Consider the following 19958-nt stretch of genomic DNA (forward strand, 5'->3'; position numbering starts at 1 on the left):
TAATAGCTCTTTAAAAGTCGCCGTAAGAAAATGACTCAATAAGAAGTACATTGACTTTCCTCCCCCCGATTCAGCCCGCCACATTTCTCATTTGTTGCCATTAAACTGTTGTGACAGCACGTCGCCACCGGCAACCACGCTACAAAATGACGACGGCGGCGCGGCGAGAGGGAAAAAGAATGGGAAAAAAAGAGCATTAGTGTTTATTCTAGCTGCGAATTTCCGGATCAGAGACTTTACAAGAAAAGGTGACGTCGCAGTTCACCCTCCCACCAATGGAGGGCAGTATATTTTAGAATTTTTTGGGCGTATATTTTAATTCCCTCAAATTGTCTAGTCTAATTTTCTCATTAAACTGAATTCAAAGGCCTGTCAGAAACATCTCTGTCCAACTTGAGTCGAATTTGAGCAAAATAGGCCAAGCCGTCATCACCCAGTTATCTGAGGCTAGCATCTTTTCCACGGCACTCCAAATATAACCTCGCCCTGATCCCATTTAACCGCCGCTCGGGTTTGCAGTCACCCCTGGGGAACAGACGCGGCGGTTTGATTGGCGAGAGGAAAGAGCAAATAAGCCAGCGAGACAAAAAGCCCGGGTTGAAAAGGTCCGTTTGGAAACGGGATAAGAAGCCGGCGGGGGAACCACGACGTGCACTGCGCAGATGAGGTCGCTAATTGGCCAGAAAATCTTTCGTCCAAACCGTCACCGTTTTGAAAATCTTACTCAACGCAAATGTTATGATTCACTTTGAACGCTTTGACGAACTAACAAAAATACTTGAGATCTTAAAGGGACATTTTCTAGTTATTAATATTAAGCACATTCAATGCCTAAAAACAAAGACGAAATGACGAGCTACAAATACAGAAAAATTCCACGCACCATAGATTGAATCGACTGTAAATCTAACTAGAAGTACTTATCTATAATAAAAATATGACTAAAATGAAGGTCATTTTTATATAGAGAGAAAGAGTAGTTTTGCTTAAAGTGTGTAAAAAAGGAGAAAATTAAAGTGTTGAAACATTTCAAAAATCGAAAGAAAAAAATACCATTATTTTTTCGCCCACCGGAGGGCAGCACTGACAACCCTTATCTGCATTACTACAATCGCTCCGGAATGAAAGAAGTTCAAATGAACCACAACCGCCTGGCTCCCTAAACATCTCATGGCTAACACGGAACCTACCGGCAACAATAAGTCTGCATTCAATTGCTCAACTATGAAACAAAACAAAAAATCTCCAAAAAACAAAGGTTTAACGACTTCAATCACCAAGTAAAAAAAGTACAACAAAGCAAGCTATACCTTGAGACCTCCCCCTGGTGGACTAGAAATACATTACGTACTATACTATGGACAGATTTTTCAGGTGGAGAATCTGTGTAAAACTTCAATAATTTTTTGGGCAGAGGTATTTAGTGATACCTTCCACTAAAAGTGCGCAACATTGCAAATTTTTGTCGCAATTAGTGCCTTCAACAAGCAGCCAGGAGCGACGACTAAATTCTACATATAGAAATTAAACCAAAAAATCCCACACTTTCTCCTTCTGGCAGGTAATCTTTATTCATGCGCACGCCTCCTCCTCACGCCGGCGCTTGTCGCGTGATGGCGAAGAACATCAAGTGTTTGCGAGACGGCCGCGCCGACAAAAAAACACCTTCTGTATTGGCTATTTTTAATATTTTGCTTTAACGGGGATAATGCGGTGTAATTTGGCATGCCATTCTTCATTCATTCATTTTACGAACCGTTTAAGGCTTGCAGGGGGGTGCTGGAGCCTACCCCAGCCAACTATGGGCACACCATTGATGTCCAGCCAATCCCAGTTAACATTATTAGTTTTTTTGCAATTTCTGCATTATTAATTTTGCTCAATTAATATATTAACATTATACTTGGGTGTTTTTGCTATTTCAAAAATTGACTGTCATGTTGCGGGTAATTAATTATTTCATTAAAAATATATATATTTTAAAAATGACTGTTTGTTGGCACGGTGGATTAAGTGGTTAGCATGTCGGCCTCACAGCTCTGGGGTCCTGGGTTCAAATCCAGGTCCTGTGTGGAGTTGGCATGTTCTTGTGGATTTTCTCCGGGTACTCCGGTTTCTTCCCACATTCCAAAAACATGCATGCTAGGCTAATTGGACACTCGGTATTAGCGGGACAGTGAATGGTTGTCCGTCTGCTCGTGCCCTGCGATTGGCCGGCCACCAATTTATGCCCAAAGTCAGCTGGGATAGGCTCCAGCACCCCCCTCTGCGACCTTAGTGAGGATAAAGCGGTTCAGCAAATGAATGATGACCATCTTTGCTTTGAAAATACAAAAAAAACAAGAATTAACAGTCAGACAATGCAAAAAAAACATCAATCTAGCAAACGGGCTCGCTGTCACTCCTCTCGACGAAGCTTTTCGAGTTCAATGAGCAATTTCGTCAAGAGTTATGGAAGGCATACGTGCGTGTCGGCTAATGGATGCATAATTAGGAGCGACGACAGGCTGAGATGATAGATTGCCGCGAACGGCGCAGGTGCCGGAGACGTCACCCCCGTGCGTGCGTGTGCGCAACAAACTTCCACGAATGAAAAACATAAGATAGAAAAAGAACGCCATGAGAATAAAAAAAGGGCTTTTTAATGAAGATCTCAGGGGATTCAATCAGAGGATATAAAAGGTGACACATGCACCGTCGCTGGTCAAATCATTATTTACATAAAGAGGTTGTCGTCGAGCAAAGATGATTAGCTAGAATTCCTAAGGGTGCGACGTGATTGGATGCTCTTTTTTTGTAATCTTATCAAGTCTAACATGTCAGTGGAGTTCTAATGGGGCGCCTGGAGAGATGGGCGGGGCATCGTTTGTTATCAAAGGCGAGCCAACGCTTTTCAATTACATTCAATTAATGACTTGTCCGACGATGGGATTATTTTTAGCGCTACCAAACGGCACTAAAAAGTATTTGAAGTATTTTATCAAGTGAGCTACAGTGGTTTCGCCATGCAAACTATTCGAGACATCTGTTTTTTTTTTGTTACTAGCATTATGTTACAGTAGGAAATGGATTTTAGACAAGCTAATTTAAAGTAGATAGATGTTTTGTTCTGTATATGTTGCAAAGAATACATCTTTTCATTGGAAAGTGCATTTTCTTCTCCTTAAAAAATGGATGCCCGCTAAGATTGAGGCAATCCGGTGATATTGAAAAAGGCAGAAGGGCGCAGAAAAGCGGATTAAGAGATGAGGGGAGGGCAGGTAACTAGCGAGGAGGCGGAGGCTTGGGGGTGCCGCAACATGGCGACGCAAGACAAAACCAAGTTGATGTCGAAGATGATTTGCTAGCCAATAGCACCTTGGACTCTACTCAAGTTAAAAAAACAACAATGTTATGCAACACTTCCCATAAAGGGTCTATCGCCGTCACCCTTAGGAAAAAACACAAGAAAATATAATGTTAAAGAAGTCCTAGCGAAGCAAGAGAAAAGAATTGCAATCAATCAATACATCAACAATGGCCGGCTCTAGAGGTGACTGTGTAGTTCCCTTCAAAAAATGAGTGCTAAATTAGCCAAAACCCTGGAACTCAATACTAATTAACATACCCGAACTCTGAACCTCTTGGCCAATCATCTTAGACCAAGAAAAATGCCATCACAATACAAGCACGAGATCTTAACTGAACTGAGTTTGACACCACTGTCCTAGAGATTCGAATTTTGACCTCAGCTAACATTGCTATTGCTTAAATCAAGGGTGTCAGACTCGGGTTGGTTCGTGGGCCGCTTTAAGGTCAACTCGATTTCATGTGGACCGGACCATTTTAGATATAATATTTAGATTTTTTTTAATATAAATGGATTAAAAGAACTGGATACAAAGCCCTGAATACTCAGTTTTTTTATAGATCTAAAACAATGTTTATTTGAGCTTTTTTATATATATTTTTAGATTTTACAAAATGATTTTTGAACTAAAAACACAGAAAAAATGGATTAAAAAATGACAATGATTGATTTAAAAGGGGGAAAATCAGGACATTTAATATACATCTATACTCTTCATTTGAATTTGATCCTAAAACAGAAAGCCGGCACTCATGATTTACTGTCCCGGGCCACACAAAATGATGCGGCGGGCCAGATTTGGCCCCCGAGCCACCACTTTGACACACATGTGTCTTAGACCAACAAAATTGGCATCACAACACAAGCACAAGATCTTAACTAAACTGAGTTTGACACCACTGCTCTAGAGATTCGAATTTTGACCTCAGCTAACATTGCTATTGCTTAAATTAAATCAAAATAAGGCCCGCCAACAACGTAGGATGATTTTAAATTGCAAGATGAGGGATTTTCCCAAGCCGCCCCAATGCAGATGGCATTCCCCCGTCAGCATCTCCACACTTTGATCGTTACCACAAGGGAGAGTCGATTCGTTTCTAATCCTCGCCGGCTGTTTTGCAGCCGCGAGCTCACGTTGCGACCGAAGGGATGAAAACGTCTCCGTCGTCTCGCCGTTTGGCAAACGTCGCCGCCGGATATCGCGACGAGAAAGAAGAAGAAAACTCTTGTTTGCTTAAACGACTTACATCGACAAGAATGATTTAGCGGCCTGAATGAATCAAAAGTATTTTTTTTATCATAACTGACTCGAGGATTTGAAAAAAATAAACACACTGAATCGGCAAATCTAACATGTTTTTTTAGGAACGGCAAAATATTGATTGTTTTGATGAACTTTCGGGAGTATCAGATAATCTTTTGTTAGCTACAAACTGCAGAAAAATGACTTTGCATGAATTAACATTTAACAACTTATGACAAACAGCAAAAAAAAAATTCCTCAACTTTACGTATTTTTGTGCTTCCCAAAATTAGCTTCTTTCAACAAAAAGACAAATTGTATTTAAATCTACCTCCATTTTAGTAAACATCAAAATCTAATATAATATTGTTTTTTTTAGGAACAGCAAAATATTGATTGTTTTGATGAACTTTCGGGAATGTCAGACAATCTTTCGTTAGCTACAAACTGCAGTAAAATGACTTTACATAAATTAACATTTAACAACTTATGACAAACAGCAAAAAAATGTCCTCAACTTTACGTACATTTTCGTGCTTTCCAAAATTAGCTGAAAGGACAAGTTGTATTTAAATCTGCCTCAATTTAGTAAACATCAACACCTAATATAATAACAAATATTATTCTAATACAAAAGATTCATTTTCCCCAATAAAACCCCCCTCGTAATTGCCACCTTAATGAGCGGACTTACAAACGTCTTCCCGCCCGCGTGACACATTTAATGCGATAAAGACGAAAAGCACGACAAGGTCATAATAAGAAAAATTCCCCCCGCTGGCAGAGACGTCGAACCGGTAATCATCGGGAAACAGGTAAATAATTCCTCGGCGGGATTAAAAATAAATAACTGGAGGGGGGTCGGCGGGTAAACAAATGACGTTCATCACTTCCCGCCTGGCGAAGGCCTCGGGCTCAAATCGTTTGATTTGTTGTCGACGCGTGGGGATAAAAAGCCGGCGCGCGACCTGCGAGGCTACCGATCGATACCATCGCAAAAGAGGGAATAAAAAACACTGAAATAATAGAACCCATTAAAACATAAAGTCGATATATAAAACATGGTAGCACGCGTTGCTAATGCTAGCTTGTGCTTTTAACTAGCCGTCGATGGCAGCGATTCAGTTAAAGGACGTAAAAGTACCGCGTGGCGACATGAAATCGGCGTGTGGCGAGGCCGGTTTACGGCAAAAATGTCCGCCTCAGCAGTTTAGGCGTGAATTGGCGTGCGCGGAATATTAAAAGAAAAACCTGCCGCGCTTTCTTATTATTATTTATTTGATTTTATAGCGCTCCGCATGCACTCATGGGAGATGCACTTGGCTCGTAGCCCAGAATTAGTGTGTGTGTGTGTTTGTGTGTGTGTGTGTGTGTGTGTGTGTGTGTGTGTGTGCACTCATTCACTCTGATGGATTGGTAAATGAAGGTGAGTGAGTGAGTGAGTAAGTGAATGTCAAGTGAAGTTAAGATAGCCATAAATTAGCATCAGCAACAGACAAATGACATTAGCATATTAAATAATGTTACCATAATGATTCAAATTGTGAAATGAAAAAAAAGTATCAGGTAGAGAGTCAGAATCAGTCCTCATATGTGAATAAATGTTGCAAGTACTTACCTTAGGTAGGAGAATGCTATGCTAGCTCTCCAGGAAATGTAATAGCAAAAATAGCATGTGCTAATATGTCAATTTTGGATGTTATTTGTTCTTGTGAAGTTATTGTGTCGACAGGTGCAAAAATGTTAGCGAGAGGGTTTAAAAGCAGAAGAGGCCCTTGATTTATCGAAGCTGAACTAAAAATAAAAACACACAAAACACACTTGCCTGTGCGATAAAGTCTGCACTTCGCACTAATGAAGTCATGAATGCTTAATGTGAGTTATGTCAGCGTGGCGAGGCTATCGACGCCACTAAAAAAAGCTTCCCCACCTTTCACGCCCTATTCGTCAATAAAAAAGGCAACTTTTGCTAAACTCCATCTCTTATACTCCCGTCTCATTGGCTGCCATTGATGGCGACAGACTGTCCGTCACCGTCGATGGCGACAATTGCGGTAAACTTACCGGGATGTTTGTCCAAATGGGGTCCGATCAGAAATAGGATTGTTCGATGACTTTTGTCCATCCTTATTAAAACGGATGGGACTTCCATAGTCGTCATTGGCACTGAAAGAGAATTTGATAGATTAATTTGATGCATATCAACATTAATGGCAAGATTTTACATTGAATTGAATGCCCTTATTGTTATTATATAAGTATAAAGAGATTTAAAGTATGTGTTAAACGAATTGTTGTTTGCCTAAGCTTTAGATGATGGAACTGTAGTAGTATTAGTAGTAATAGCAGTGGGTTGTTATCTATAATCCTTATAAAACATGTGTCAAAGTGGCGGCCCGGGGGCCAAATCTGGCCCGCCGCATCATTTTGTGTGGCCCGGAGAGTAAATGATGAGTGCCGACTTTCTGTTTTAGGATCAAATTAAAATGAAGCGTATAGATGTGTATTAAATTTCCTGATTTTCCCCCTTTTAAATCAATCATTGTCATTTTTTAATCCATTTTTTTCTGTGTTTTAAGTTCAAAAAGCATTTTGTAAAATCTAAAAATATATTTAAAATAAACATTGTTTTAGATCTATAAAAAACTGAATATTCAGGGATTCTTTTAATTTGTTTATTTAAAAAAAAATCTAAATATTATATCTAAAATGGTCCGGCCCACGTGAAATCAACTTGACGTTAAAGCGGACCGCGAACCAACCCGAGTCTGACACCCCTGTTATAAAACGTGATTTATGGGTGTGTGTGTATGTTAAGATTCTCTCGCTACGTTTGTCCAAACCGTGCAACGTAGAGTTGAATTTTTTTTTCTCCAAGTGTGTAAACTCAATCTTTTATTTGTTAAACACCCAATTTTCAAAAGATATTTTTTCTAATAGCGCAATAATTGTCTTTTGGTTCTAAATGGAGCTGTGCTAAAGGGAATTTCATACATTGATGAAGCTATATTGATCCATATATAAGGCGAATGGGATTATAAAGAAGCCATTATATACATTTCTTGCCCGGTTGATACTTTTCAATAGTTGTTGCTGTTATGGTAGCAGACAGGAAGTTGATTAGGGAGGCGAGGCGCATTTAAGCCTTGGCAGAGGTCTCTTAGCACTTTGCTTTAATCACGCTGATGTAAATTGGAAAGTCACTTTCACTTTGAAGCCCTGCTGACGGAGGCGGAGAAGATGGCGGCCGCAAAAGGACAAGGCCGTCCTTTGATGCTACGCAGTCGCCACATCTCGACTTTAACGTCGGCGGCGAATAACGCTCGTTGTTTGGAGTCGATGCTCAAAGACGGCTGACCCCGACGCACTTGTTGGTTTCCCCAAACTTCGGCGGCAAACACGTGTCGTCGACAAGGAGATGACGACGGTACGCGAAGACGAGTCGAAACGTGACGAGGACTCGCGGCGCTCCCGTTCGTTGGCCCGTTTGATGTCGATGGAGGCTAACGCACGCGGGTGAACGTCGGAGGGGGAAAGATGACAGCCGAGAGGAAGCCTAATTACGCCGGCAATTTATTTATTTATATGACTGCTACGATACAACTGGATGGATTTCAAAACAAGACAAACGACGGCGGAAAACAATACTGTCGAATGCCAAAGGTCTTTTTAAATACGGGATTTAATGAGCAAAAAAAAATTGCAGTAAACACTGGGTTAAAAAGGCAGCTTTTCGATTGGCTCAAAGTCACGTGAAAAAATTCTCCATAATGTGTGAAATAATTTTCAAAATTTTCTGTATACTGCAAGATACTTTGATGAGTATATATATATATATATGTATATGTATATGTATATGTATATGTATATGTATATGTATATGTATATGTATATGTATATGTATATGTATATGTATGTATATATATATATATATATATATATATAGTTAGATGTTGGGGAAAAAAATCTAAATGGAATTTTCTTTTTTAAAAACTACTGTATTTTGTACTCAATAATATTGTAGTTTTTACCCTATTTTTACAGTATGCCATGTTTGGACCAGCAATATTTTTCAAGGGATTTTTCCTTTAACTTTCTTTAAGAAAAACTATTCAAACCTTTCCAAATCGAGACATCCTGTATTAAAAAAATCTCTCTCTATATATTTTTATTTTTTATTACATGATGTCTACATTTGGAAAGGTTTGAATAGTTTTCCTTAAAGAAAGTTAAAGGAAAAATCCCTTGAAAAATATTGCTGGTCCAAAAATGTCATACTGTAAAAATAGGGAAAAAAATAAAGCATTATTGAGTACAAAATACAGTCGTTTTTAAAATAGAAAATTCCATTTAGATTTTTTTTACATATTAATTATATATTTTGAGGGCTATACATCTTTAAAAAAAAGGATAAAACCAAACCTACACACAAAATATATTTGTCTTAGCAAGATGTTACAGGAAGTTGCTCACAAACATAACAATAAAACATTCTGCATCTCAACATTGATCGGCGACGCTTTATCACCAGCTTTATACTTCCGTCAATAAGCAAAAAAATATATCTAGATGTACTCCGATCGATACTAACGTCATCAGCAACTTTGCTGGATGACAAACGTCTTTACTTTTTTAAGAGTGGCCATTGCGTCCCATTTTCGTTAACATTACTCCACCTCCCTCGTTCTGCGCCACCCCGAAAAAAAGCCAGCGGGAACCCAAGAAGAAGAGGACGGCGGCGGCCGTAAAGATGACGGACGCGCGGGGCGGCTGTTTTACGACCCGCGCCGGCACTTCATTAAAGCGCCAATGAAATTGATGGGCGGCCATAATTGACCTCTGGAAACCTGGACTGGGAGTCTGGAGCGCCTGACTATTAGAAGAACTTCCTTCTAACCCACGTTGATAGATTCTCATTTTAGGGCAAAAGAGCAACAGATGAAGCTGATCGGTGACCGATGATGTCGTTTTTAAGAGAATCGGAAACTGATGGATGGAAAAAAAAAATCAGGTTTTTAAAGTGCGTTGACTACAGAAAAACAGAAAAATCAAGACATGCAAAGATATTGACCAAAAAATAAATAAAATATAAAAAATATGTCAAATCAATACATCCAAATACACCACTTTCAAAACAAAAAATGACAAGCCCACTCTAATTAAACGATTAATCAAGGTAGCAAAAAAATTGGGTAGTTTGGAGTCAAATTCAAAGGATATTTTTGGGGAGCGGGGTTACAATAATACTTGGTTATGCGAAAATAGGTAAATACCATATGGGGTGAAGCATAGAAAAGAATGGTTCCTTTAGATCACGTGTCAAAGTGGCGGCCCGGGGGCCAAATCTGGCCCGCCGCATCATTTTGTGTGGCCCGGGAAAGTAAATGATGAGTGCTGACTTTCTGTTTTAGGATCAAATTAAAATGAAGAGTATAGATGTATATTAAATTTCCTGATTTTCCCCCTTTTAAATCAATAATTGTCATTTTTTAAATCATTTTTTTCTGTGTTTTTATTTCAAAAATCATTTTGTAAAATCTAAAAATAGATTTAAAAAAAACTAAAATAAACATTGTTTTAGATCTATAAAAAACGGAATATTCAGGGCTTTTAATCCAGTTCTTTTAATCCATTTATTAAAAAAAATCGAAATATTATATCTAACAGTCTGACACCCTTGCTTCAGATTACAAAAATATGCAATAAAAAGCAATTCATTCTTAATTTTCTCTACCTTAAAAACATTTTTATCAACAAACTTGTTATTGTTGTTTTTTGCCAGCACAGCAAGACCCAAAGGAAGGTGTCACGGTGTTTTATTATGAAGGCGAGCTCTGTGTTTATGTATCTTCTTCACGACAATAAATCACTTTTTTTTCCCTAAGTTTTTCCTCTCGCGGCGAAGGATTTCGATATTAATTCCTCTCGGAAAGTTTGAAAAATTCAGCGCCAGGTGAAAACGAAAATCAAAATAATCGGCTTGGACGGGACTGAATTGGTTAAACGCTAAGAAGGATGGCGTCCAATCAGAAATGAGAAACATAGCTAGCGTTAGCAAAGCACGTTTTGAGATTTTCGACGATTCGCTGGGAAAAAGTCTGTAATTTGCCTGTTGCCATTTTCGCGCCGCTCACACACGATTGCCGCAGTCGTCGTTCCGGTGAATAAAACATGAGGCGTGTCGCATTCATGGCGGGTGACAGGTCGCCGCCATTGATGTCTGCTCAGCCTGACATTTGCTAAGCAGCCGCTCACCGTCTCGCCGCCACCGGTGAGGCCCGTTCGTTTGTTTACTCTGTTTGTTTGTCGTCTGCCTCCTCGCCCTCGCCGGTGGATGTAAAGTCACATTTTTGGGTTGTTGTTTTTTTGGCGGGTTAACCAGCGGTACCGGGGCCCGGAAAATGTGCGGTTGTCACTGGAGCGCTAAATTTGAGAAACTACGGTTCGGCATGCTATAAAATAAATAAATAAATTATAAATAAACACATAAATAAAAAACAATAAACTACAAATAAAATAATAAACTACAAATAAAATAATAAACTACAAATAACAAATAATAAACTACAAATAAAATAATAAACAACCAAAAATAAATAAATAAATACAAATAAATAATAGATAAATATATAATAGAATAAATATCGGCGTGAAAGTATTTTTTATTTTATTTTTATATATAAACGTTTAAAATCCGATCACAAGTGTGTCGTCACTGGGTAGAGTTTGCATGTTTTCTCTGGGCTTGCGTGGGTTTTTTCCGGGTACTCCGGTTTCCTCCCACATCCTAAAAACATGCATGCTAGGCTAATTGTACGCTAAATTGTCTCTCGGTACGAGTGTAAACATGAATGCTAATTTTTGTGCCTTGTGATTGGCTGGCCACCGATTCAGGGTGCCCGTAGTTAGCTGGGATAGGCTCCATCACCCCCTGCAACCCTTGAAACTTTTTTTTAAAGTGGCCCTCAGATAAAAAAAAGTTTGGACTCCTCCCAATTAAAGCGTTCACTCTTGAGAAATGAAATCCAACAAAAAATGAGGCGCTCTAACAAGCCACGCCCACAAGTTATCCACACTAAAAGGGATGTTCAACTTGGGAATCATTGGAATGATCCGTGACGTGTTGCGTGCCAATAAAATGAGTTGTGTAAAAAAAAAAGAAAAAATAAGAAAATGGAGAACAAAGAATGGTGCAGTGTTGCATCATTCATGTTCACCTCCTCCCTCGGCGAGTTCCTAGCGTTAGCGACGTGCTCGCCTCCCGCTTCATTTGATCACGCCGTGCGCTCCGCCAGACCAAAATGTGACGCGTGTTGACGCTCACAAATGCGGCAGAAACCTTCCGGCGACTCTTAGAAATGCAAATAAAGGCATTTCGGACATATTGCAGACCACGCCCAATATTCTATACGCCCTATAATGTACGTATGGCTGGGTAGGTTTTAAAAAAAAAAGTATTCCCCCCTTATAAATATGATTGGGTATTCATGACCAGCTTTTTCACCTGAGGCAGCTGTCAAAAGTGAAGCCTGTTCCTTTAAAATAAGAAGTTTGAAAGAGTTAACAAGGTTCTGGCTGTTTTCTTGTTACATTTTTCGAGTTATTACAACTAAAACTAAGCAACAGGGCACGCCCACTTTTTTCAGCAATTCTGGTTGTGACATCACAACCAGAATTCCGGATGTGACATCACAACCAGAATTCCGGATGTGACATCACAACCAGAATTCCGGATGTGACATCACAACCAGAATTCCGGATGTGACATCACAACCAGAATTCCGGATGTGACATCACAACCAGAATTCCGGTTGTGACATCACAACCAGAATTGATGACCATGACTGTAACCGTAACTGTTGACAGAATAACAGCATACGTTCTCAAGTCGCTGCCGAGGGCGCCGTGGGCTAGGCGTAATCACCCGCCGAAGAAGCGCGTCTGGGAGGCGCCGTCTCCCAAGGAAGCGCGACGCGGCCTCCAGTGGGTGAGCGGAACGCAAACATCCAGCCGCAAGACGAGCGCTCGTTACTAAAATAAACTCTGGTCTCTTCTGGCGTCTTTTTTGCGCTCGCGGCGTCGTCGCCTGCTTTGCGCGCCGGCGAAGATGAAAGTCGGACGGGCCGTCGGCGCTTCCGCGGGGGCCGCGCTCCCGGCGCAAACCTCATTTAGCGACGCTCAAGAAGCCGACGAGAACACAACGGCGAGCTTTGATCACACGGCGGATGAAGAGCCGCCGGCGGATCAAGTTCTTGTTCGAGGCGGTCAAGCGGAAAATAAGATAACACGGCGACGCTATAGATGAGCAATATCACAGTCAAGTGGGGACTTTGTACTTAATACTTAATCCGACCACTGGCGCTATCAGTATTTACCCGCACATTTCTGTACGGAGCGCCACATTGTTTGATCCAGTTTTCAAATGAATCAACAACCACGACAAAAATGTACTTAATTTTTTTTAAATAAGAAAGAAGGCAGAATATAACCCATCGGCTATTCTTTTCCTACTATCATCTTTCCGAGTCTACTGACTGCATTACAACGCTACTTCTAGTCATGTAGCATATTCATCTATACATATCATGTTTTTGTACGCGGTGGACGAGTGGTTAGCTCGTCGGCCTCACAGTTCTTGAGTCATGGGTTCTTCACTGTGTGGAGTTGTCAAGTTCTCCCCGGGCTTGCGTGGGTTTTTTCCGGGTACTCCGGTTTCCTCCCATGTCCCAAAAACATGCTAAGCCTGCTGGTTGAACACTAAATTGCCTCGTGTTATGATTGGTTATCCTTTGTCTCCTTGTGGCCTGCGATTGAGGGTTGCAATGTTAGCTGGGGTAGGCTCCAGCACCCTCCGCGACCCTTGAGAGTATAAGTGGTTAAAAAAAATGAATGAAGGTTTTTCTATCCTTATTCTCTAGACTGCCGAGTACATGTTATGAAAAAAAAAATCATAAAATGTACTAAATGAATAGCAATCCCTACAGAGTGTTGAAATGTTTGCATGGGTATTTTTTTATTTTATTTTTTATTTTAATTTAAAGATCCAGTGGGAATTTCTATCGATACGTTTGAAGTGTTAGCGAGCTGCTGGCTCCGCGGGCCAATGTTATTTGGAGGTTCGACATCACACAGCATCCGTGAGGAAAGATCCTGCTTGCCACTCATCAATTCTTCATGCGGAATCCTATTGGGCCTCGCTGGGAGAACGGCGGCCGTTCGAGTACGCAAACACGGCGACGCAGACGCGCAATGCTAACATGGGATCATTTGCATGCTATCTCATTGCTTTCCCGATCGTGTGATATGAATTTAATCGAGTTGGGATGTCGTTATCACCTCATCATTATTTCAATGTTGTCTCGTTGGCATCGCATTAATATTATAATTGTGCTCTGGTATCGGAATGGAATGTGGGTTATATTATGGAATTGTTTGGAATTGAGTTTTATTTTAGATTATTTAGTTTTATTTCTGTATTTTCAACCAGTTTGTTTGTGTTCAAGATAAGTGAAAAACAGATAAAGGGTTTTTATTTTTTAAATTTACACGTCAGTTTTATAATATGAAACGAAAGAGCTGATTTTATTTTATAATTTTGAGGTCAGAGGTCAGAAAAGGAATTTCGCCATCGCTAATATCAGAAATGCGGCGATGCTTTGAATTTGCATGCTTAGGCTGAAGTCAATGCTACTCCAATTTTTATTTATATATTTATTTACATTATTTTGAACTTGATATTTTAGGTCTAGAATGATTATTATTTTCTTCTAATGTCGTACAATCCTTTTAAATGTTCATTCATTCATTTCGATGGTAATAAATATGTCTCTTGACGTTATTTAATTTGCTCAGCCGACCCTACGCCTGACGAATGCGGACGCCACGCGGGGGAGTCGGCGGGTCCGCAGCGCCCGACGTAGGGAGCCCGAGGACCTAATTACATTGCGGTCGTAAAAATCACGGGATATCCAATTAGGACGAGCCTCCGGTGAAAATCCATGGAGTCGCGGGAGCTAGAAGGCAGCGCAAATTGCTTGCAGAAGTCCACCCAGACTCAGCAGGACACGAGCGAGTCCGCCTTTGAGAGCTCGGTCGCCGCGGAGACGGGGTCCGCCGGCATCGTTAAACGCCAATTATGATCCGATTGGACCTGGGTGACATCGTCAAGTGGAGCCTGAGCGTCTGGGTTGGAGACTGACAATCGTTCTGGAGATGCGATTTCATGGCGCATGCTATTTGTCAAAGTCAAGTTTTTCCAGGTTGTTGTTAGTCATTGTCAATTGGAAGGTTTTTGTTTACGTTTTTCAATGCCAGGGTTATGATGATAATTGTAGATTTGTGTTTATTATCAACGGTTGTATGTTTACGGAAAACATGTCATTATTTTGTGTTTATGGTCGCCAATTATGAATGAACAATGGTCTATCTCGGCGAAGAAAATATTCAATTTCTATCAACGTGTTTGTGTACGTTCATTTTAATCAACGGAGCTGTTTAGCGTCGCATTTAGTTAATAATTGTACAATTAATTGTATGTTTTTGGTTAGACATTCTGCTTAGAGTAAGGGTGTCAGACTCGGGTTGGTTTGTGGGCCGCGTTAACGTCAACTCAATTTCATGTGGGCCGGACCATTTTAGATATAATTTTTAGATTTCATTTTATAAATGGATTAAAAGCCCTGAATATTCCGTTTTTTATAGATCGAAAACAATGTTTATTTGAGCTTTTTTTTTTAAATATATTTTTAGATTTCACAAAATGATTTTTGAACTAAAAACACAGAAAAAATGGATTAAAAATGACAATTATGGATTTAAAAGGGGGAAAATCAGGAAATTTAATATACATCTATACTCTTCATTTGAATTTGATCCTAAAACAGAAAGTAGGCACTCATGATTTACTTTCCCGGGCCACACAAAATGATGCGGCGGGCCAGATTTGGCCCCCGGGCCGCCACTTTGACACATGTGGCTTAGAGTCATGAAATATGTTTAAGGACAGTGTGCATGGGTTTATGATCAATAATTGTTTTTATGGTCACCAATAATGTGTATGGAGAAAAAAAAGGTATGACTGACATAAATAATAAGACTATTATTCATTATTAGACCTAAACCTAAAAAAAATGCAACCACTCACTCACCTTGCCACGCATAAATTAGATGTTTACGGCCAACCATTTTATATTTCTATTCATCAGACATTACAACAATTGCATGTTTCTGCTAATAAATCCCTTTACAAAAATCAACGCACCAATCAACGTGAATCACCAATCAGTTGCTTACCTTTAAGTTTGAACGCCAGAATCAATAATGTTATCCAATCCAATCCAATATGCCTTGCCATCAACCTGCCAAAAAAAACATGTACGTTAGCATACGTGATAAGTACAAAAGAATGATAACACATGCTAACAGACATATTAGTTAGAATTATGACTTTAATTTGATGCAAAGAATTCCATACAGTTGAATGGTCCACCACGCTAAAACACGACCGTTCACTTTTTTTCCACACTTTCCCCATTTGATGTCAAAATGATTGACACAACGTGCACCCAAGCCATTAACATCCACAAATGAGTCTGCTGATAGGCCGCAAATGGCTTAAAAGCCACTTCCCCACGTTGCTCGGCAAATCGCTGGCATTTGACGGAGGCGGGCGACGGCGGAGCGTTAATCTGCGTGACGTTCCGGCACCCTCGAGACCTGAGAAGATTTAAATCTTATTTTTTTCTAACCTGAGCTACACGCTAGCCAAATTCAAATCCTTTGCAATAAGCAATCAGTTTAAAAAAATGGACAATTAAAAAAACAACAACAAAACAATTGATTTTTTCCGCTTTAGGAATTAATAAATGTCTGCCAATGAGACCCACATTTTTAATTTTTTACATCCTATAGAGCACACACACATTTTTGTTGTTTGATTATAAGGATGTGGAACAAAGTGCTTTTTATTACAGGGAGACCTCGGGTTACGATATGTTTGACCTACAAGGTTTTTATGACAAGTGTGCCTTGTCCGCCATTAAGTCCTCCTCGCCATAATTTATGTTAACCTCGTGGATCGTGCTTGGAGTATATTTGCCTTTTTCACCCTCCTTTTTTAGCACACGATGGCTGCAAAGGAGAAAAAAAACAGGGTTTTCTTAGTTTAGTCGAAAGAATAGCAATTAGCATGGAAACCAAGCGTAACATCATTAAAAACACACTGAGGAATTGACGCAGACCGAACGCCGCCACTAGTCAAATTCAAACAAACTGGAGTGCGAATAGAAGACGACAAATAAAAATGCTAAAATTCTGTCCAAAGTATAATTATCTTGTTGACAAAATAGGCACCAGTCAATGTAAAATTAACAGTTTTATTGGATAAATATAGCCGGAAAAACAAAATATCACAAGCTGTTGAGGGTCCATATTGTCCTACATTTATGTTATAAAAATAATTGACGCATGAAAGGGCTGGTCGAAAAAAAAAGACCAGAAACATTAGCTGTTAGCATGTTAGCATAAGTAAACTTATCGTCAAAATGAATAAAAATCATTTCATTCAATTGTGACATAAAACAAGCCAACAGCTAACATTTCTTGCTTATTTTAGGTTTTATTTTGGAATTTATTTCAGCTTCGGTATTGACGGTGATATTAGCGGTATTAGCATTAGCTAAAAAGAAAATTGTAAGGATGTTAGCGCTCCAATTCTTTAATCCAACTTGCGTCGCGCTCCATTTTCTTCTTTTCTTTAGCATTTCGCTGACCGCTGCGCTAGCTTTTGTCGTCCGTCTTATCTTCCCTTTCTTTTTTTGTTTTGTCTTATCGCGGCTAATTAGCGGGCGGTCCGTGGAGGATAAAACGTTGGCGCCTTTGAAGGAGTTTCCTTTTAAACTTCATTTCCGTGCGCTAGGCAAAAGGAGTCGGAAAGGAGACTTTCTTGGCATCCGCTTGGAAATATTGACATGGCAACAGATTCGGGAATCCGACGATCATTTCCCATTTTTCTTCATCTTCCCGTCGTTTTATCTTTATTTCCCGTCGCTCCGGCGCCGGCCTCCGGAGAGCTAGCGTGACATTTTGGTGGGGAGATGAGTGAGAAATCCTGATGACTTCAACTCAGCATCCCACTTTTCCAGCCACCCCGCGTTTTCGCAAGCCGTTTCTTATTTTTTAATGCCCTCTTCTTCCCCGCCTGGCTGTCAATTTTCTCGGAGGTTGTGGACACTTTTCTTTGCAGCAGGTGTTCAAGTTGAACAGATGTTGGTGTCGTAGCGAACAAAGGTGCTCGGCGGGGTGGTTTCCGAAAAATAGCCGACAATAATACGCGGAACGAGGAGGCTTCAAATGAGTAATACTTTTCTTTTGTGGAATGAATTGGCTTTTTTGGAGTCTCGATGATTGCAGGGAAAAGTTTGCTTGACGACAAAACAAGTGTTGCGAAAATGTATTATTAATTATTTTACTCGATCGATAGACATTTGATTAGTTTTAACTGGGAGGGGCTAATCAACTAATTGATTATGCTAAAAAATGTTCAAATCCTTTGTTTATTTTTATTTTTCCAGTTTTATTTACACCAAATTTTGTGTGAGAATGTTGTTTGAATACAGAATATTTTTCCTTTTGTGTTTTATTTTTAGTTGTTTTCTACATTTTGTACATTAATTGTTTGTAATTTAAAAGAATACAGAATATATTTCCTTTTTTTGTTTTATTTTTTTTTATTCCTACATTTTGTACATTTATTGTTTGTAATTTAAAAGTAAAAGAATGCAGAATATAATTCCTTTTTTAGTTTTAGTTTTTGTTATTTTCGACATTTTGTACATTTATTGTTTGTGATTTAAAAGTAAAAGAATACAGAATATATTTCCTTTGTTGTCTTATTTGTAGTTCTTTTCTACATTTGTACATTTATTGTTTGTAATTTAAAAGTAAAAGAATACAGAATATATTTCCTTTTTTTGTTTTATTTTTAGTTGTTTTCTACATTTTGTACATTTATTGTTTGTAATTTAAAAGTAAAAGAATACAGAATATACATATATAGTTTTTTCTTTTATTTTTAGTTGTTTTTTACATTTTGTACATTTATTGTTTGTAATTTAAAAGTAAAAAAATACAGAATATAATTCCTTGTTTTTTTATTTTTTGTTGTTTTCTACATTTTGTAAATTTATTGTTTGTAATTTAAAAGTAAAAGAATACAGAATATATTTCCTATTTTTCTTTTATTTTTAGTTCTTTTCTACATTTAAAAAGTAGTAAAGTGTAAATAATTTAATTTAATGACAACGAAGGGAAAGACAGCAAACTTTAAATACAATTTTTTTTAATTAAACAAGTTAAGTTAATATACTAATTTTCTAAGTTGTTGATTTTTTTTCTCACTGAAGATAAAGAGATCACAAAATGTATTTACTAAAAAATGAATAAATAAACATTGGAAAATAAAATAAAACCACAATTTAAGGTCTGAATTCACTGATCGACATTAAATGACAGCCTTCCCCCCAAATGTGAGCAGGTGTTCAAAACAAATGAGGAACAGCAAATTGTTTTCGCTTCCGCTGTCAAACGTCGCCGCCCGATGATCACGGGGAGAATTTAGCGTGAGAAAATGGTGCTTTCAGCTCCGACGCTCTTTTGTGATTTTACAAGCGTCTGTAACGAGGCCTACTTGAGACGCACGTGGCAAAATCGAAGTCAAGCAAACCGCCTTTTTTTCAAGCTTTTCAACAAGTTCAGATCAATCACCACTAAAAGACAGGAAGCGCCGAGGCTTTTTTGGCTACAAAAATGTGTGTAATTTCTATTTAACTGTCGGTTTGTGCTCAAGAACTTGAAAGATACAAAAGGGGAATTTTAGGGTCGTGAGGTCGAAGAGGTTAGAATAAGAATTTCATGGGAACCTGATAAATGATGGAGGTATTTAATTTAAATTTGTGGGGCGGTTTATTTGACGAGAAGAGAGAGACTCAAAGGTCTCAGAATTTAAAAAAAAAAAAAGAAATGCTTTGAATTTGGTGGGTTTTATTTTGGAAGCAAAGCATAAAGGCTTTTTTTCCCTTTAAATTGAATTGATTTATCAAAATCAATCAAAAATCAAAAGCTTTTATTGTCATCATACACAGCTGCGTATAACAAAAGTGCACTTTCGCAGTATAAAATACATAAATAAGTAATTTAAAAATGTAAAAAGTCACATCCTGGCAAGGTAAATTCTCAAATATTGCACAATCTGACTGGAGCGCAAAGAGTCACTGCACCCGTGCGCCGCCATTTTGGATCTTAGAAATAGGTGGATGGATAAATGTTTGTTTTAAGCAAAGTTTGTGTGCTTTACAATGTCAATAAAGG

The 19958-nt window shown here is 38.9% G+C and overlaps 1 protein-coding gene across 1 annotated transcript in view; it reads right to left on the bottom strand.

The window, feature by feature from the left end:
- Nucleotides 1-19958, bottom strand: part of man1a1 (mannosidase, alpha, class 1A, member 1) — a 76778-nt gene that overhangs the window by 48326 nt on the left and 8494 nt on the right. The window contains exons 5-6 of the mRNA XM_077586456.1: nucleotides 15885-15949; nucleotides 6657-6758 (exon numbers count right to left, since the gene is read on the bottom strand). The gene's annotated coding sequence lies outside the window, so the exon portion shown is untranslated. The remainder of the gene's footprint in view (nucleotides 1-6656; nucleotides 6759-15884; nucleotides 15950-19958) is intronic.

The sequence above is a fragment of the Stigmatopora argus genome, chromosome 19, assembly GCF_051989625.1.
Source record: "Stigmatopora argus isolate UIUO_Sarg chromosome 19, RoL_Sarg_1.0, whole genome shotgun sequence".
In the NCBI taxonomy this organism is placed as follows: Eukaryota; Metazoa; Chordata; class Actinopteri; order Syngnathiformes; family Syngnathidae; genus Stigmatopora; species Stigmatopora argus.